The sequence below is a fragment of the Ostrinia nubilalis genome, chromosome 13 (genome assembly GCF_963855985.1).
Source record: "Ostrinia nubilalis chromosome 13, ilOstNubi1.1, whole genome shotgun sequence".
Lineage (NCBI taxonomy): Eukaryota > Metazoa > Arthropoda > Insecta > Lepidoptera > Crambidae > Ostrinia > Ostrinia nubilalis.
In genome coordinates, this window is record NC_087100.1 from 14,418,454 (window position 1) to 14,440,371 (window position 21,918).

The window sequence follows — 21,918 nt, forward strand, 5'->3', positions numbered from 1 at the left end:
GGAGTGTATACCGGAGTCTGGTACGTTTTGTTTGATCCACGACTGCCAAATACAAAACTCACTGCCAAGGAAAGGTAAGCTTAAATGGGCAATATGGTACTACTGATGTACCTGTTGCCCCAGCATTCAATTTTTTTTTTTTTTTTTTTAGTGAAAATCGTATTGACGTCTAAAAAAAAAGGTCGCCATTCTAAGGCGAATTAATTGGAATTAATTCATGTTAATCGTGTAGAAATCTCTACGCCAGACGATAAAATATGAATTATGACTAAATATCAAACAAAGTTCAAGAAACAAAAGATAGGTTTATGTCATGTACTAAAACCAAAGCGTCTAACATTTTCTGAGACAATATTAAACCAAGCTCCTACTCCGTGTCTTTATTCAGACACCTTGATTCAGTCAGCTTCAGTATTGTGATGATTGAATTTTTATAATCATGCAAAGAAGAAATAAAAAAATACTAATAAATTCTCAATTTATACTTCATAGAAAGGGAAGAAAGACTCGTTCATTATTATGAGTTTGTGGCAGCGTCATCGATTCGTAAAATAAAATCGCATTATTTTTTGGTATTATTAAAAAATGTCCTTAACTAAAGGTTACAAGTAGTGGTAGTACTGGTAGGTACCTACATAATACATAGTTTATTTTTTGTGGTCGGTTCGTTCTTCGACTGACCAAAGTCCACTAGTCCGGTTGTTATTACAAGCGGCCCGAATTCTTTTTTAATGCATCAATAATTTTCTATTACATTGATTACAGTGTAATTATTATTGTGTTATATTTATAAAGGCATAGTTATTATCGCTTTAACGCATAATAAGATACTTTCCTTGTCTAAAAGATTTAGCAAGATAAGAAATGATTCAATGTATTTCATGATGTCGCATCTCTTCTTATGAGAATTCTAACGTTATACATAAATAATTTATACGAACCAATTCTAAAACAGAACATGGAGTTAAAATTGACCTTTTTTTTTTTTTTTTTTTAGTAATTAGATAATAATGGTGACGATGAAGCCTTACTTTGTAAGACTATCAATAGTATTATTAGCATTAATCAAACATTGATTAGTAGGTACAAACCTACATAATAATGTTTTTCCAATACAAGAAAAAATAACGTCATCTTATGTACCGATACCGATACAGTTTAAGGAAGCTCTTAGATTTTATCTATTATTTATAGATACAAGCTGGTGAGACGTCATGAATTAAAAAATAAAATAAAAAACTTTGTAAAAATATTAAGGGCTAAAGAAAGGCCGCAAAGAGACAAACAAAAATGTTGCCTGTTTGTTCATATACAAAACAAACATGCGTTAAAATAAGACCATAATTCTATTTGCTTTTCAGTGGCTATCGTGTTTATGTAATAAAAATATATTAATAAGTTTCTTTAAACCATAAATAAATCTTTTGTTAAAAGTTTAATTGTGGTTAAAATATCATCCCTTTTGAAGTGATTAAACCACATAAACTTTGTTTAGCATCTTATATAAACGCTATCTAAGTCAACCATCCAGGAACATTTTTTTTTTTTTTTTTTAACAGGTGGGTAATCTCAGAATGTACTCGTGTCGACGGATGCGATTAAGAATATTCTTAATATCAACGTCTCTGCGCCGACGTGTATAATTATTTGTTATGTATAATTAAATATGTTTACTCGCATGGTTATGATGATTATGAAAAAAAACATCTGGGTTCGAATCGGGAATCGAATAGGTATCTCGGTACAATAAATTCTGTAACCGGATATTAGGTACATTGCATTTAACATAAAAATATTTTAAGCGGCCAGCACATACCTGTACATAGATCTCGCGTGTTCTAGGGACGCGGGTTACCTTGGTGTTCTGGTCGGTCTTTAATGGCGCTTCCCGCGTTGCGCTGGCAGCGCTGGGCATGCGGCGGCGGCGGCGCGGCGCTGCGGCGTAAATAAAGGCGCCTGCGCTTGTGGAAGGCGGCGTGGTTGCGCCGCGGGCGGGTGATAGGTCTTACTTAGCCCATAATACCATACAGCAGGGCGTAGCTTGTCGGTACGGCCTCTGTATAAAGCCTCGATTCACACAGTTATGCGAACGGCTAAAGCTTAAATTATATATTCAGTGCAGCAGCCTGGATTAGTTGTCATATCAAATAAATACCTCTTTTCCCGTTTTAGAGGATTATAATGAGTTATAGTTGTCGATCGTCGATGTAATTGGTCGACCGACCGGAAATGTAGAAAGATCTTTGTGGGTTTCCAACAAGAAAATGTGAGACTGATAAGTACTCACAATCACGATGTCAGTTAATACGAGTCGTTGCATAGAAAAAACGACATTGTCATACTTCATAAAGTAGACATTTATTTCCACTTCGACTCGGTTCGGTCAACAAACCGGCCGAAGGTTAATTTAGGAACTTTAATTCTGACCTTATAATAGCAAGTAATGAATCTACATAAATGCACTTTGAATTTTGATCTGATACTTATTTCTTTCTTACTAGCTTTTGCGCAATCACAAGACTTATTCAGAACCTTGTTTCATATTGAAAAAGAATCCTTTTCTATTTAGACCAATATCGATTGGTGTAAAATACCAAACAACAAAAATTATTCAGTTACCCTTTGTAGCATTGAACAATGTGTACGGCCACAGGGTCATCGGTCGTTATAAGGGCAGGCGGAGGCTCGACTGGGGCGAGTGCGTCCGCGGCGCCATCAGGCTCCAAGACGGTTGATGCTTCATAAGGTGTAAGGCCAAGAAGGCAAGCTCTTGATGTGGGTAGTTTCGTACAAACGCAACATTTTTCTGTATGAGCTCATTATGTTATGTTTTTGCGGCTTTTTTAAAAATGGCCGAAAAAAAAAAGTTACTTAACTCGTAAAAGTGAATAATATTACAATACCTGTGGGCTAATTCAAATGCATTTGTCGAGAGTAGAAATCGCCTGTCAAATAATTTTCTAGTAATCAATTTTGAACTGATTGTCAAGGTAATACAGTTGAAAATTGAATATCAAAGCCAGACTACGCCTAATGTCAGATCAGCCGATGGTAGATGCCAAATTTCCAATATCGCGTACGAAGACGGAGAACTTTGTCAATAGTGGTACATAAGGGTCATAATTAGTGGATGCCGACGATTTTCGCGCTGTCATCTCAACGACTGCCCACCCTTGTCGTTAGAGCAGTCGACTGGATAGAAAGCATGGAAATAACATGGTGATTGATAAACTAGGTGCAAATAAACATATTTTATAAACACAGAATGCTTTTTGCTTAAATTTGAACATAAATTTACCATAATATAACTTATTACACTTATGTCTGGATTTGTAAGCAGAAATATGGATAGGTACCTACTGGATGGAGTGGATGACATAGTGGATGGAGTGTTTTGTAAAACTGCAAAAAAACTTTACCACTAGCTGCTACTAACTGTAACTTACACAAACTTCTGCCGTTCACCGCTAGGGGCGCTGTGCAATCTGCCATACATTTTGTACGCACTTGGTAAGGTTAAACTTATGGTAGAGCTACAGAACTTTCATATAATAAATTATCATGCGCAAAAATTAGTCTGTTTGGGCCCGCCATACACGGACAGTTCGAGCAATTAGCCAGTGGTCAACATAAAGGCACGGACCGCTTTTGCAGCCAGTCAACAGCTTGAATCTACCATTGATAGGTAACTGCTGGAGTAGTTGGTAGTGAAACTGCTCAACAGGTCACAATTTCATTTTCATTCAAATCAGTAGCAACATTGATTTTGAGGAAGAGGAACCACTGCTACTTTGTAATATTTGCTCGAGCAGTCAGTATAAAATATACCTGGCAACTGAAATTTCACCGTGCCGAAGTAGTCACAACTGCTCGAGCAGTACCGTGTATGTGTGTATGTAGAAATCAGTTGCAGCTAGAAGCTGTCGTAATTATGTAAGAGTGCCTAAAATGATTTGTGTCTTAGTTTTACTGCTATAAATTTATACTACCCATACCAATATTATAAATGCAAAAGGAATCTGTCTGTCTTGCTTTCAACCGATTTTGATGAAATTTGGCATAGAGATAGTTTAACTCCCGGGAAAGGACATAGATAGTTTTTATCCCGGTTTTTGAAACAGGGACGCGGGCGAAGCCGCGGGCGGAAAGCTAGTATAAGTATTATAACCCATGCTTAGAAAGGCACGATAAATGTTGGTCTGGGTTAATATCTCTTTTCGTCATTTTCAAAGGCTTTACAACAGTTTTTAACTGTATTATCACATTGTAACACCTATATTACTATTATGGAAGCAATAAACTTATTGAGTATTATTTGATAAAATCTAACATTAAGATTGACCCCTTCCCTCGCACACCCACATCTCTCCACCTAGATTAAATTATTGTCATTATTTACTGTGTTCATTTGATTTGGTGCATAATCTGAAAACCATTTAAAGATTTAACCATTTACAATGAAAATAATTAGCTCGAATTCGTATAGTTTTTTTTATTTGTCATTTTTGACAATTAGTGTAATGTTTTAAATAAGACCGAAAATGATACGATTTTCTTTATGGTTTTTGTATTAGTTTGTTTTTAAAATTCACTTTATAGTAAATTACAGATAAATCCAGATTTAATAACAGTGTTATTTATTAAGGCTTGGTATTTCTGCTAAAGTAGGTATTTCGCGCTGTCAAAATCTGCGCGCGCAATTCTTCGCCGAAGACAGCGCGCCAAAGAGCTCCCGCCACAATTTCCAGCTACATAGTATAGAAATACGCAGTTGGTTAGGTTAGGTCGACTTCCTTCCCTTCAAGCGTCACACTCACAACACTTTCTAATACAAATCATATCCAAGTGATACAAATTAAAACACCTTACAGACTTTTTGGGAATATATTCTAGAATCGAATAAATATGAAATATAACTGCAGAAGTAAACACGGTTCAAAGTGGCCGTGGCGTCGAATGACCTTCTGGAAGTTCTGCGCCGGCTTAAAGAATTTCAAGATTACGTCACCCGACCTATCGGTAGGCCCTTGGAAGCTTGAGCGACTGGAAAAACATTTTATGATAAGTTACTCTTAGTAGCGATTATTTAGAGCTTGGATAATAAATTATAGTTGTTGCAATTCACGAAGCTTTGCATGTGGTTAATAACATTAATCAGTACACGCATTCATTTTGTCTAGTCTCTTTGTTTATTAATAAATAAAAATATCATACTAAAATTGCAGAAACATATTTGTTTGTATTGGTCTGGGTGTATTCTTTCTATAATATGTATGACGTATGTACGGGGTTCTGTATCGAAAATTATTATGAGCATCACACGCGGTTACCTGCTTACCTCTGTGCACTCATGGGAGTTTAAGCAGAGGTCCCTAGAGTTTGACTTTGAGCTTTGTTTATAGTCATTACGAAGCAGACTGATGGGAAACTGCACTGTCTTGAATTCGAAAGGGTAATTTGACGGTGTTAGGGGAATTCTAGGAATAAATACAGAGTCTCCTCATTGAGATTGACACCCGTATTCACAAACATTACTTTGAGGCCTCATAGTGCGCGTGAATGCACAGGGTCCCAAAAACCTATTCATAGACGATACTTCAGTGGTGACAAGCACTATGCGTCCCTTAGAATGAACGCAAAGCTAAGGTAGCCAGGGAGCTGTATTACGCAACGCATAGTGTCTATTTATGTCAAAATTTTTAGGTTATTCTCGTTTTTGAGGTTTGTTTGCTTTATTTATGGTTGTATTCGATTAATATTATCTTACAATGGATTACAGTAGTGAAGAAGAATTTGATAATTATATCAATGAGCAAAGTAGAATAATAAGTACCAGAAAAGTGATACGGGATTCCCAAAATCCCTTTGATTATTACAATTCAGACGAATTTAGTTTAGGTTTTCCAATGATGGGGTACTTTTCATACTTTTACCACTGATAAAAGAAGACCTGAGGAAATTAACTGCGAGGAGGCCTTCCAGTGCCACCTACATAATGTATCAGTTGCTAGTGGCAAATAAAACATAAAATTTTTAATGAAGTTTTATTTTCATCAATCTTCAATGTCTAATTTAATTTTATGTATTTGTAAATCATAAATCTTTTTTTCATGTTCTAACAAATTATTTTCTCTTTCTATCAATATTTTTTCTCTTTGTAGCCCCAACTCGTGCAAAGCCTGGTCTTGTTGTATATTATTCAATGTGGTGCGTCTGATTCTTGTATCTTCATTCTTGCTACTACTAATCTCAATTCTTGATACCTGAAAAGCAAATTATGAATTTAATTCCTTTGAGTATACTCTGCTTAGATATTCCTCATAAATCTACCTACCTACTTTATATTTTAAAAACATTACTTACTAGTGGGTGTTGAGAACGTTTCATTGATTTCTGAGAAAGTTCTTTCTTTCTTTGGGTCTTTAAATTATTCCAGCAGCTTTTCAGTTGATGTGTGAGCCTTTGTGAAACATAAAATATGGTTCAGAATTGTAAGCCACTTACTTTCCCAGGCCTGCTTCGTCAACTCGATATTTTAGAGAGGATAATAATAATTATGCTTGTCTTCAATAAAAGGCCTTTCTCTTATTAAGCTACAATCAGCAGCTCTCTTTCGGAAGAAGAAAACGGCAGCTTTTTTATCTGAAAAATAATGATTGAAACATGATTTTCACTATTATTATTAATCGAAGTATTCATACTAACCTGATAGTTGTAGTTTTATCCATATTTATTTAATTCACAAATCCACAAAATAACGACACATAAAAACCGTTGCACCTTTTGAATGACAGGAATGTCATGTCAGTTAGCGGAGTGAAGTGCGTAACATAAGCGAACCAATCACAGAACTCTATTCAACACTCTGATTTTGCATAGTCAAGGGTCGTTTAAGTATTGTTTATGAATTGAAAGGCTTGTCATATGGAACGCATTGAGAAATGTCTCATTTCGCATAGCGTTGCTGCTTTGCATAGGTAAGTATCGTTTGTGAATACGGGTGTGAGACATTTCAATTTGAGATTTCACTTGACATTGAACACAATCTGACATGGAGTTTTCAAACACTTGTAAAAATAAAAAGTAATTAAATCAAAGGCACTAAGTAGTATTGATATCAACTTCGAAGAAAATGACTGCCAAAATTACTTTCTACCCGTTCCACACGTCTTTCATGAATTATATTAAGGAATTGTTAAGCTAAATTTCAAGTAGATTGAACCAAGGAATCACTTTGTCCCATACAAACTTTGCCCCCTTTTTTCACCCCCTTCATTTCATGACCCCATTTCGGAAAATCTTTTCTTATGAGATGCCTACGTTATACAAAGAACACACCTTCCAACTTTCAGGTCTCTACGATATCCGTCAGTCATTTAGGACAAAGCATTTTCATTAGTTGTCCAATACTCTATCGTTCCAGGTATGTCATTGACAGGAGGGCGCTACTATCTTAATGGGTTATTCATTAGTCCCAACTTTATGCCACTTGACATTTCAGAATCGTTTGACTTTAGATACCTAAGTGATTTGATATTCGGAGTCTTTTAATGAAATCAAGTTCTGAAATAACTTGAGGTGTTGTACCCGATCAAGCTTTTCATTGCAGGACAGTTAAATGGTTTTATTATTAGTTTCTTCTCTAACACCCGTATTCACAAACATTACTTTGAGGCCTCATAGTGCGCGTGGATGCACAGGGTCCCAAAAACCTATTCATAGACGATACTTCAGTGGTGACAAGCACTATGCGTCCCTTAGAATGAACGCAAAGCTAAGGTAGCCAGGGAGCTGTATTACGCAACGCATAGTGTCTATTTACGTCAAAATTTTTAGGTTATTCTCGTTTTTGAGGTTTGTTTGCTTTATTTATGGTTGTATTTGATTAATATTATCTTACAATGGATTACAGTAGTGAAGAAGAATTTGATAATTATATCAATGAGCAAAGTAGAATAAGTACCAGAAAAGTGATACGGGATTCCCAAAATCCCTTTGATTATTACAATTCAGACGAATTTAGTTTAGGTTTTCCAATGATGGGGTACTTTTCATACTTTTACCACTGATAAAAGAAGACCTGAGGAAATTAACTGCGAGGAGGCCTTCCAGTGCCACCTACATAATGTATCAGTTGCTAGTGGCAAATAAAACATAAAATTTTTAATAAAGTTTTATTTCATCAATCTTCAATGTCTAATTTAATTTTATGTATTTGTAAATCATAAAGCTTTTTTTCATGTTCTAACAGATTGTTTTCTCTTTCTATCAATATTTTTTCTCTTTGTAGCCCCAACTCGTGCAAAGCCTGGTCTTGTTGTATATTATTCAATGTGGTGCGTTTGATTCTTGTTTCTGTCTTAATCTTCATTCTTGCTACTACTAATCTTAATTTCTTGATACCTACCTAAAAAGCAAATTATGAATTTTATTCCTTTGAGTATATTCTGCTTAGTTATTCCTCATAAATCTACGTACTATATATTTTAAAAACATTACTTACTAGTGGGTGTTGAGAACGTTTGATTGATTCCTGAGAAAGTTCTTTCATTCTTTGGGTCTTTAAATTATTCCAGCAGCTTTTCAGTTGATGTGTGAGCCTTTGTGAAACATAAAATATGGTTGAGAATTGTAAGCCACTGTTAGAGTTTCCCAGGTCTGCTTCGTCAACTCGATATTTTAGAGAGGATAATAATATGCTTGTCTTCAATAATAGGCCTTTCTCTTATTAAGCTACAATCAGCAGCTCTCTTTCGGAAGAAGAAAACGGCAGCTTTTTTATCTGAAAAATAATGATTGAAACATGATTTTCACTATTATTATTAATCGAAATATTCATACTAACCTGATAGTTGTAGTTTTATCCATATTTATTTATATTATTTAATTCACAAATCCACAAAATAAAGACACTTATAAACCGTTGCACCGTTTGAATGACAGGAATGTCATGTCAGTTAGCGGAGTGAAGTGCGTAACATAAGCGAACCAATCACAGAACTCTACTATTCAACAAATTACTATTAACTATTCAACACTCTGATTTTGCATAGTCAAGGGTCGTTTAAGTATTGTTTATGAATTGAAAGGCTTGTCATATGGAACGCATTGAGAAATGTCTCATTTCGCATAGCGTTGCTGCTTTGCATAGGTAAGTATCGTTTGTGAATACGGGTGTAAATCTTAATTTGTCAGAGTAGGTAAAGGCTCCATGAGAGCAAAATTTAGCATTATAATATAGTTTTTAATTTTTTTCTTGAAATATTTGACGCCTTGTAATCTCTCGTTAATATAGGTCCACACAAATAAATAATGTTTGACTTCGACTTTAATAATTATGCTCTTACATAATTATAAATAAACTAGGTTTCCGCTCGCTGCTTCGCCCGCGTGGAATTTTTCGGTTTTTATATAACCTATTACACTCAGATATAATGTGGCTTTCTATTGGTGAAAGATTTTTTTTAAATCGGTTCAGTAGATCCCGAGATTACCCCTTACAATTTAACAAATATACAAACACACAAACTTTACCTCTTTATAATATTAGATATAGATAGGTAATTTGAAACCCTATTTTGTTTTATTCTTTTTTTTATTTTAAATATTTCACAATCCAAACTAATATTTACTGTAAGTAAATGCTAAATAGTAAATATTAGTTTGGATTGTGAAATATCCTACTAATATTATAAAGGCGAGAGTTTGGGTGTCTAGATGTCATGATGTCTGGATGTTTGTTACTCTTTCACGCAAAAACTACTGAACGGATTTTGTTGAAACTTTACAGTATTATTGTTTATAACCCAGATTAACATTATGACGATATGTGGCAAATAAATTTCAATAAATAAATAAGACGTGTCTAAAAAGCGCCATCTATCGTCATTGGTTAAAATCTACAGCACTGGACAAACTACGGTATGACGTTCGTAAATATTCATTCGGGGGAAGCCGTGAAACACCATCTATCAACAACGAAGTAAAACATCATATCTAACGGGGGTAAAACGAAGTCGCGGGCTGCCGCTAGTTTATAATAGGTAGCTTTCCCTCCGCAACCTTATTGGTATTCCATGTATGTGTCTTTTAACTGATTTCTGTTAAACATTTCATGTAAAATTTGTCCAGTTATAACTCTATTTACATCTGCATCTGTAAGCAAGGATTCATGTTCTCCAGCCCAGATGCCGAGTACAGAATCGTCTTTCAGTGACGTGCAGCTGCCCCTATATTTGACCTAATTTTTATTATTTATTTGTGTCATTGTGCTCTTCTAAAGAGTGTAAGACGATTATATGTAGGTACTATAAAAATGTAATTTTAACTCATTGGTTTTGTCTCATATTTGAGGAATGTACTATGTATGAGTAGGGTCTTAGTTTAAAAGGATGCCAACGATTTAAATTTCAATAGGTAGACAAAATTCATAATTCTTAATTATCAAAAATTTTAGCTTTCTCCAGTAACACTGATGTTATTATACTGTGACTCATCAAAGTCATCATTGTCAAAAATATTGACAAATCGCGAACTGTCACGACCAAAAAACTGACACGCGTCCGTCCTCCGTAAGCGCCACCGCGCGACTGATTGAGATTGTCCAAGCCGTCATGGGCGATTTTTTCCACATTTTTTAACATAGTAACTAAATAAGAGCCAATATAAAAATTTCATCCGTTAAAAGCCCTCAAGTTATTTCTGAACTTTAGTTTAGTAAAAGATTCAGAATCTCAAATCGCTTATTTAAAAAATAAAACCATAAATAGAAAACGAATAGAGGTAACTTTGGGAATTTATTCTATCGAGTCAACTTCATCAAATCGTGTTTCCATCCGTTAATAGCCCTAGAAAATATCCTCAACTATGCCCAAATAAAATCTTAGCCTTTAATTTTACTGTTTAGTACCTCAAAAATGAAAAATGAAAACCTCATTTTCGCCATTTTCACTGCTACCCGGCCTTAAACTAGCTGTGCCCGCGACTTCGTCCGCGTGGAATAATGACTTTGGGTAGGCACTTTTAATAATTTAGTCTAATTATTTTACAAATAGCTTTTGCCCGCGACTTCGTCCGTGGAGAAGTCGAAAACGTTCTCATACGATTATTTTTAAATGTTTTAACGTTATTATCTAAATGTTTAAATACTTTTAAAATAAAAAAATCAGGTTAAATAAACATGAAAATATTTTTTTCTTATATTTTATGAATATGCAGCTCGGCCTTTGATCCGGTGAAAGTTACTCGGTGGTATTATTTTTTTACAACGAAATCGAAAACTACACCTACCGCAGTATTATTGGTAAACTTTTTTTTTATATTTTCCTACGGGTGCTAGAATCACCAAGCTTCCAGCATGCCACTGGCCGTGGGAGAAGGAGCTTTTCCTCAAGACTACTCCCACTACCTCAAGGGCCTCCGCCAAAACTCTCGCGCGAAAATGAGTTTATGTATACAGCGCAAGCAGGTGCCCGCGGCATGACTTTCATGCATTACTATGCATTGTTGGGCGAGCGCACGCAGCGGGCACCCACTCCGAGGTTAAGTGGAGGCCCCTAGAGTATGGTAGTCGTTAACATGACGTCATGATTGTAAAAAAATGCACTAATGAGTAATTAATATCAACTTTGAAGCAAATCACCACTAAAATAACTTTCTACCCCTTTTTAACATAGTTAGGGGGTGCATTTCACTAAAATACGAAACACGTCTTCCATTAATTCTGTTATAGAATGCTTATGCAAAATTTTAAGTAGATTGAACGAAGGAATCTCGTTATTTCATACAAACTTTGCCCCTCCTTTTTACCTCCTTAGGGGTAGAATTTTGGAAAATCCTTTCTTATCAGATGCTTACGTCATACAAAGAACACACCGTCCAAGTTTCAGGTATTTACGATCAGCGGTTTAGGCTGTGCATTGATCCATCAGTAGCGCGCGTAGTACCTACTTGATCATTATTTTGCTGCGATGTGATTTTAAAACTGGGATATCTCCTAAGATATTTATTGAAATCGAATGGTGTAAAGGGCAAGAATGTTTAAAATTAAATACTTGTGGTGAATAATTTATTTATTTGGATAAGAATTAATATCATGTTTATAAAAACACCTTCGCAAATAATGCATTATTTTAAAACAGATTTTTTTTGCATAAAAATGGTTACTATGAGCCAACCTTAAAAGATAGACTAATGCTACCGCGGACTTTTTTAAAGAGCTTTTAAAGGGGAACAATCCTGTCATACATGATTTTTGCGAAACTTTAACCGTTTACGCAGCATCAGCTCTCAAAAGGTAAAAATTCATTGATTTTAAATATTCTTGATTGGTGCTCCGCTCCTATTGGTCTTAGCGTGATGATAAATAGCCTAAAGCCTTCAGGAACTAACGGGCTATCCAACACAAAAATAATTTTTCAAATCGGTCCAGTAGTTCCTGAGATTAGCGCGTTCAACCAAACAAACAAACAAACTCTTCAGCTTTATAATATTAGTATATTATAAATGTCTTCATTAAAGTAAATATATTATGTAATTTTAACAGAGGGACTTATATTAGGCTGTCTTTACATAACTAAATTATTATTTTATAGCTCTAATGTAAACTTTCATCAATCATTCCTCCCTCCAATCCAATGACATATAAAAACATCTTAAAGATGACCTAAACTCTATGCCTAAACTGAACTGTCCCACCAAACTCATTGATAAGGGGGCGCTACCGTCGTTCAACTATATAGTTTCCAACATGGCAAAAAATCGGAACCAGCGATCCGGTATTGACGGTGGCGCCCCGCTGCCAATGTCAAGGTTTTATTTCTATCATATTTTTTTTACCACCAAAACTGTCAGATGCTATTTTTCAAATAGCCCTATCCTACTATTTGATACAAAATCTAACGAAATGAATACTTTACATTTCTTGTGGGCTGCCCACAGGGAAGAATTGCGGAGAAGGCGGAAAATGCGAGAATTAGCCAGAATATATGAAGAAAATTTTGAAGACATGCCAGAGCTTCTGTTCAGGCAACGTTACAGGCTTAACAAAGGCCAATTTCAGGAGCTTTGTCATATATTGAAACATTGAAACAGGAAACCTCTTTGCGGGGAAATACAATAATTTCTCTGGAATCCAAGGTTTAATATCTTACATAATATTATTTAAATGCGAAAGTGTGTGTGAATGTATGTTTATGCGAGTATAAAGATAAAGATACATTTATTTGTTCAAACATGTGTAGGTACCTACATAAGGTGTTAAGTCAGCATTTAAAATGGTATCAACATGTCTTACCTTTGCGGTGTACAAATTAAAATTAAATTAAAAGAGTATTATGAATGTTACTCTTTCACGCAAAAACTACTGAAGGGATTTTGTTGAAACTTTATAGTATTATTGTATAAACGTCATAATAACATCCTACTAATATTATAAATGCGAAAGTTTGGATGTCTGGATGTCCGTATGGATGTTTGAGTTTGTTACTCTTTCACGCAAAAACTACTGAACGGATTTTAATGAAACCATACAGTATTATTTTTTATAACACAGAATAACATTATAGGCTATAGGGGTAAAACAGGATCCACGCATACAAAGTCGCGGGCGGCCGCTAGTGCCCAATATATTGTTTGGATAAATTATCTATCAAATTATTATCTTTTTAGTTTCTTCTCCCTTTTCTTTATTTTAAGAAATGCTGTCAAAATATCTGATTACTTAACTAAAACTTGTAATATTGTTTAAGATGAGCTGCCTGCAGGATCTGTTGCAACAGCCACTTTTCTGGAGCATTTTAACAATTTATTTGATTTACTTAATGCGCATGCATTCACCAGACTGGCAAGAAGGGAAGCAATCAGTGTGTATAATATTAATTAAAAGATTTTGTTTAATAGAGAACAGAAGGTTCTCCACTGAATCTGCCTAGTAAAGGCTGCCAAAAAAAAAATAAAAATATTAAAAAATTCATACCTCCTTGTTTTATTGAAGCAGCTCTATAATGTACATTTGTTTAGTTTTGAGCAAGTTAGAGCAGTTAAGCCATAAAATTTGTTTCTTCATAACTTCTTGCTTTAAATTAAATGAATGAATGAATAAATAAAACTTGAATAATTGTGAAAGAACTGCGCTGCCCAGACAGTAGATTTATTAAATTAGTTATAGCTTTCGATGTTTAGGTTTCACAAATTGAATACCTTACTATGAAGTTTTCACAGTTATATCCTAAATCCTCTCAAAATTTGGTTGTGTTGGATGAGTTTTTTGAAAAGATCACTCTGTCCAGGGATATCCGTAACCGAAACTTTCGGTTATCCGAAACCGTAACCGATTTAAAAGTTTCGGATGTAGGCAGTTTTAATTGTTTTTGTATAGCATTATATGTAAAGGCAAAACAGTCTGATTTACCTTTATAATGCCATCTAGTATAAATTTATATTATTTATTCGATGTAAAGTGTGCGGCCATGAATGAACCGAAAAAAATATCCGTAACCGAAACCGGTATAATATTATTCCTATATCCGTAACCGTATCCATAACCGAAACTACATAATATCCATAACAGCCCTAAGTAACTCAGTCCACACGCACATGGCTCAAGGGTATAGGTATTTACAGCTTAATTACTATCCATTCGCTTTAAGTTTGCCGCTGGCGATATGACGTCACTCGAAGGGAAACGTCTATAACTATAACAAACTATATTTAGAATGTTTTTTATTTATTAATATTGATAAGAATTGTGTATTTGCATAAAATAAGACACATTAATTGCGTTTAATCACTAACCGATTGCCTTGAATCGCGGTTGGGGGAGGGGACGCGCGTTTAGTTATGGAGTAGTGTCGATGGGAATGAAGATGTATGGTCCTTATAAATAACCCATTACCCAGGACACTACTGGCTTGGTAGTGTAGAAGGGAAAAAATATTCCCCACGACACTACTGGTAGTGTGGTTTGTTGGTGCGGTCGGTCAGAAGGGCGGCAAACTTAGCGCGAACGGGTAGTATGTGAGCCATTCCACACGTGTACATAGGTACGAGTCCTTTTGTACCCTTTGCACCACCGGCCTGCACTACTGGTGGTGCAAAGGGTATTTTTTAATCCCCTTTACACCACCAATAGTGCCGCGCTACCATTAACTGTAAAACGATTATCTATAATTATAATTTATACAGGGTGACTGGAACTGAACCCGCCATAGCTAATACGCGTATAGAGGAGGTCATTTGCTAATTATTGAACCTTACTTTCTATGGCTAAAGTTTTATAGTTTAGGAGATATGTCAATTTTTATACTTTTTTCAGATTTTTCCGAAATTTGACCTAAAAACTGCTTCAATTTTTTTTCTCGCTTGATTTCAACAGTTTTTTTTATTTGATATTAATATCGAATGTGTCTTTATTCAAATAAAATAAATTTCTGATCCAGATAATGATTGAATAGCTAGTTACGAGCCGCCAAAGTCTAACAAAAGTACAAACCACGATAGAAAATTCTACTTCGAATTCGATTGAAACAAAAATTAATGGAGATAATGGATTACCAATAATCTTAAAAATATCTCTAGCTCCTCTTCTTCCCAACGATATATCACACGTTGTAATTAGATATTAAAATTTGTCAAAAATTCAAAGTTTATGGAAGAAAATGGAGTAATAATACAAAAATTATCCATACAAAGTTGATTTAGAATTTCTTTAAACTCTTTTCTTCATAATGTGATTATTATTTTTAAATTCATTTTTCAAAAAACACAAAAATAGTTAAGAAAAGGAGTATAGCAGAAAATATGAGATGTTTGAAGAAACTTTGTATGGATAATTTTCGTATTATTCTCCATTTTCTTCCATAAACTTTGAATTTTTAATAAATTTCAATATCTAATTACTACGTGTGATATATTATTGGAAAGAAGAGAAGGTAGAAATATTTTTAAGATCATTGGCAATCCATTATCACCATTACTTTTTTTTAAATCGAATTCGAACTTGAATTGTTTATCGTGGTTTGTATTTTTGTTGAACTTTGGCGGCTCGTAACTAGTTATTGAATCATTATCTAGATCTGAAATTTATTTTATTTGACTAAAGGTTTATTCGATATTAGTATCAAATAAAAAAATCGGTTAAAATCATGCGAGAAAAAAAAATTAAGCAGTTTTTAGGTCAAATTTCGGAAAACTCTGAATAAAGTATAAAAATTGACATATCTCCTAAACTATAAAACTTTAGTCATAGAAAGTAAGGTTCAATAATTAGCAAATGACCTCCTCTATACGTGTATTAGCTATGGCGGGTTCAGTTCCAGTCACCCTGTATAATATTAATATTATAAAGAGGAAATATTTGATTGTTTGTTTGTACTGAATAGATTCCGAAACTACTGGACAGATTTGATAACATATATTTCACTATTAAAATCCAAATAATTTTCTGAGTAACAAAGGCTATTAAATATTTTCAAAAGAGTTACTAAAAATGATGTATTAAAGTCTCAGGGCAACATAATCATAAAGGAGCTATATCAAATTCTTCTTGGTAGACCCGAGATATAAACATGTATCATAAAATAGCTCCTTTATGGTTATGTTGCCCTGGTACTAATTATTCGTTGTATGTAGGCCCGGGGTATCGTGAGTCTGAAGTGAAATGTTTATAGCCACATGTTAAGTTTTTCATATTAATTTAATCTTAAGTCATTCAAGTATTTGTATCTTGTAGTCATCATTTCATGTTGATGAGGTGATGATGAAAGTAAACAACTCCTAAACGCTGTTCCATGCATACAGCCGCGCATCACACATCATGTTATTAGGCTAAACACAAATATAAAAAAACAAAACTGCTGAACTTGACGCTTCAATTTCCCGCCAATCCCCTCGAAGTTTCAATGCGTTTATTGCACTAATAAATAAATTAAAACTTTTAGGTAGGTTTTGATTAATTTATTATAACATACAGTCTACTACTAGTTTTACAGTCGATGGTAGCACAGCACTATTTGTTGGTGGTGCAAGAGGGATTTAAAAATACCCTTTGCACCACCAGTGGTGCAGGCCGGTGGTGCAAAGGGTACAAAAGGGGTACGAGTAGTACCTATGGCATGCTATGCTAATAATAATTATTATTGTCTTTGCAACACGTCTAGCATAAATATGTAGGGTATAGGGTCATTTCGCCTGTTCGCGTCCATTTAGTGCAGTTGGCAAGTTTGACGGCGATAATAAAAATGCCCCAGCACTCATTTCTATGACAAATTTGTGTAATGTATTCATTATATATTCTATTTTAAGATTAACTTTCAGTTGTATTAGATACATCTTGCGTTTTCTTTTTAAATAGATAAACTTCAGAATTAGGCGTTATACCCAGTTTGCGTCCACAAAATCCAAATTGCGTCCACCCGTGGACCATTTCGCGTCCAGCAGCTTAGAAAAGGAATATAGGGGTGATATTTTTAAGAATTAATAAAGAAAGATTGTATTAGAACAATTTCTTTATTTAACAATAAACTTAATTATTAAAAATCAACATTATCATCATTTAAAACTCACTTTAAAAAATAAAAATAATTCTTCTCAACATTGGTTTAAGTAAAAAATTCTTTATTTCTGGTCAAACATTTTTCAAACAATTTTTGACCTGGACGATCATCTTTGAAATTATTTTTAAACTCTCCATCTCGAAATGTTAAGAAGCCATTCAACTACTTTTGTATTATTGTTCCATTTTCTTCCCTAAACTTTGAATTTTTGACGAATTTCAATATTGACTACATGACGTGACATATCATTGGAAAGAAGAGAAGCTAGAGATGTTTTTAAGATCATTGGCAATCCACTATAACCTTTAATTTTTTTTAAATCGAATTCCAAGTTGAAATGTTTATCGTGGTTTGTACCTTTGTTAAACTTTCGCGGCTCGTAACTAGCTATCCAATCATTATCTGGATCTGAAATTGAATTTATTTGACTAAAGACATATTCGATATTAATATCAAATAACAAAAGCGGTTAAAAACACGCGAGAAAAAAAATTTAGGCAGTTTTTAGGTCAAATTTTGGAAAAAATTAAACAAAAACAAAAATATCAATTAAAATAAAAGTAGCTCACTTAGGGTCAGATGGGCGAACTTGTATTCTTAAAATGACCTTACCTATACACATTAATATTAAACAGTATGTTTTAAATTTTTTTTATAAGCAAGTATTTAACGAAAACAGTGGACGCAATTTGGTTTATTATTATAGAGGATAGGTATAGTTTGCGTCCATTGTGGACGCAAAGTGGAAGTTTTGTAAAATCGACGTAGTAATTCGCGTCCACCTTATTTTATTCGTTAAATATAAAAAAACATTACCAAATTCATAATAAACATTCTACTTTTTTTCATCATTAAACTGTAGAAATAGCTATCTATCCTAAAATACACATAAAACAATATAAAACTTACCATCAAACACGCCGCTGCACACTAATTTTTATCTAAACATGCAGCGCGTGTGAGCTTCCTTGTTGAAAAGCCGAGACTAACTATTTTTCTAAACAGGAATGGTTGGACGCACAGGACTTTTGTCTATGTGTGCGTGCCTCTTATACATTGACGTATTAGCGGTAATGACTTTTCATTTGATTGGTGTGTTAGTTGACTTGTTTTCGAGGATTTTTAAAAGGAGATCGGCAAAATGGACGCGAATTGGGCGATGGACGCGAACAGGCGAAATGACTCTACCTACTAGGTAAAAATAGGTGATTTATTGTAGGGCTTTTGTTCACACGGAAAAAATGACAAAGTTTTTAGTTACTTATCAAATAGGTAGTAGTAACATATATGTAGAAAACAGGAACTTAGATGCCAACGAAAGAAAATAGGCTATCAAATGTTGTTTTGGGGACTTACCTTTATAAAAATATCACATTTAAAAATTCATACCATTTGTTGTTATTTAAAAAACAATGTCAATTTTGACGATTAACTGAAAGTCTATTATCTATGAATATAGTAGCGATATATGGTATCCAGCGGCATTGGCAGTGCAAAATTTTGACAATGACTGTAGTTATCATACTTCGAGTTTGTCCATGGAGACGGCAAAAGTCCTTTAGTTGGCCATAAAGTAAACTTAACGAAAAATGTTACTTAATTGATACCGAGGCGCAACCTGGAAGCATTGCTAAGTGTGCTCCTCGTTACTGGTTCATCGTTCGTCATCGTCATTGTTCGTAAAAACCGGGTCGCGGCAGGCAAATAATAAAATTAGTCTTATGTCTTCTCCCTTATTAACTTCGATGGATAAATAGCTAAACCTCCTTGCGCGTAACTGACGTTTGTTGGAAAACCGATTTTTTCAGGCCATCGGATTTTAATTTCAAAAGTCATTGACCAATCCCAGTTCATATAATAACTATTATGACGTTTTCTATTGACCAAAAGATTTAACTCTCTAAAAATCCGCGTGCAACCATATCCTGCTTAAATATTGTGCACTTTATTGAGCACAGATTAAACAAGCTAAATGACAAATAGAATAGATTGAAATGACAGATTGCACTTGAATTACCCTACTGGCTATCTCGGTGATTAATATCTCGTTTTAACTCGCAAGAGCAAAAACGGCTACTGGTTAAAAAATAACCGAACATAAAGTGGCTGCTGGTTAATATCTCGTATTAACGCTACTGGTTAAAAAATGACCCGCAAAAAATGACCGATTAAAAAGTGGTTGCTGGTTAATATCTCGTATTAACTCGCTAGAGCAAAAAATGGCTACTGGGTAACATCTCGCATTACCTCGGAGCAAAAGAATGGCTACTGGGTAACATCTCGCATTACCTCGGAGCAAAAAAATGGCTACTGGTTAACATCGCGTGTTAACTTGGAGCTAAAAATGGGTCAAAGTCACGCGTCGTGTCACAACGCTTATAATAAAAATGTACGAGCACTTGCACAAAATCGTTGTTACAACCAACCTTGTGTTGGGTCTAATTCTTGTCACTTCACTGTACAACTTAAAATAATTACGTTTTTTGTCGGTAAAAACGTCCTGGTGACGTCACTTAAGTATTTTTCTTATACTGCGTGCGGTCGCTGCGCGTGCGCACAAAGGAATGAGACCGCTCGGACACCGAGCCCACAGCGTGGTAGGGGTGGGGTTGCCCGCTCTTTTGTTTTTTACTACTACTACGCTGAATATTGTGTGCGGATTGGCTTGTCGTACAGGGGTACTACACGGTAAAATAAATCTCGGAGGCGAAAACAGGATAATGTACAATAAAAGAGGTTTGCATTTATACTTATACTGCAGCAGCAGTTACGTAAAATTTAATGTATGTTAATCACAGCAATCCTTATCTGAAACTAATTAATAATTTCTTTTAGAAATACAAATGTGCAATTGTATGTACCACAGCGTAACAAAATGACTGTCTAATGCAAAAAAAAAAAACATTTATGTATGTACATATCACTTTATTTACAAAGAAGAACAAAAGCACCGCAACACGTCACGCTAACAATATTATTTAAATAACCACAAAAATGTCATCTTCTTTAGATGTAGCCCCATTGAATGTAATCGTCCACGACTCCACGAACTCTTTCGCAGAGCACATGATTCTGATTGGACGTCGATGCATCATCTTCATTAAATTGTATCGGAAGCATGAATAGTGCTAACGTTAGGCCAAGATCAAATCTCTCTTTGTAGATCCTTTCAAATTCTGCTCTAGGGTAATAATTTTCAACGTCCATGTTGAAAAGGCTTAAAAACTGCTGCATGGATGTGTAATACAGATTTTTGAGGTATTCCATGTGATTTTTCCTGAACTCTTGATCGGTGCAAGAAAACATAAATAACATCAGGTCAAGGATAGGGCAGCCATAGAAGGAAAGTTGATAGTCAACAGGCATCACATTGAAGACGTCACCATCCTGAAAATATACATTAGATTATTTTGAGTACATACAACACAGTAGTTATCAGATTGTTATAATTCAAGTAAATGTCTTTAGCCCTATTTATGGTTATGTTTACTTCACCAGCAGATAGAAAAAATATTTTATTTTGAAATATAATATCATTTTATGTAATAATAGCAACAGCTTAGTATTATTTAGGCTGAGTTGCACCCAGCAAATTACTTAAAAGATTTGTCTTAAAATATTTACCTTGAGTTGAACCATAATATTACTGGTTTTGTAATCTCCATGCACCAGAGTCCACGTGTCCTTTGGATCTTGAATATACTTTAAGTATTTGTCAAATGTAGTCAGCACGTATTCTTGCATCCTTTTTCTCAGTTCTGGATTCAGGCAATTTATACCTATTTGGCTTTTGGTCTCCAAATTTTTATTATACGATTTCGTATCATAAAAGAATGGTTGTTTCATGATTTTTACTAAATCCTCAAAGAATTTTATACGCTTTTCTTTGAGTATGAAGGCAAAACTGTGGAACTTTGCCAAACTCTTGATTGCTAGCTCGGCGAACTTGAGTGTTATCACTTCTTGTGGTGGATACATTTCGAATCCTTTAGTTGTTAAGTTCTCAAATATTATGGTGTCTGAATCTGTGCTAGCATAACTCTTAGCAAGCGTATATCGCTCTCCGACAGGTATGTTGACTTCTTCTTGCACCTCATTGATAGTTTTGCTAAGTTCAGAATACATAAAAGCCTCTTTACTATATGCATCTGTTATTGAAAACATTTCATCGAATCCTTTTGTTTCAACGTAATCTTTATGAGGCATGGTTTTAGTAAATAAGTGCAGTTCCTTTTTACCCGTTTTGCTCTCTCCTCTTATATTTATTTGTCTATAAACACCAACGTAGCTATTTTTCACTTTTATTGTCTTGATATGTATATGATGATGTATGAAATTTTCATTTTTAATTACAGTTTCAATCATT

At 34.5% G+C, this 21,918-nt stretch overlaps 2 long non-coding RNA genes across 3 annotated transcripts in view; one reads left to right on the top strand and one right to left on the bottom strand.

The window, feature by feature from the left end:
* Nucleotides 1-21,918, top strand: part of LOC135077746 (uncharacterized) — a 200,608-nt gene that overhangs the window by 129,718 nt on the left and 48,972 nt on the right. The gene's annotated exons all lie outside the window — the stretch shown is intronic.
* LOC135077706 (uncharacterized) lies at nt 7,642-8,987 on the bottom strand. Of its 2 annotated transcripts, none has more exons than XR_010258490.1 (3): nt 8,846-8,987; nt 8,504-8,782; nt 7,642-8,407 (listed from the first exon to the last, which is right to left on the bottom strand). It is a non-coding gene; the product is annotated as an uncharacterized LOC135077706 (long non-coding RNA). The 2 variants fall into 2 exon arrangements; XR_010258491.1 differs by having other exon boundaries at nt 8,504-8,600; nt 8,846-8,980.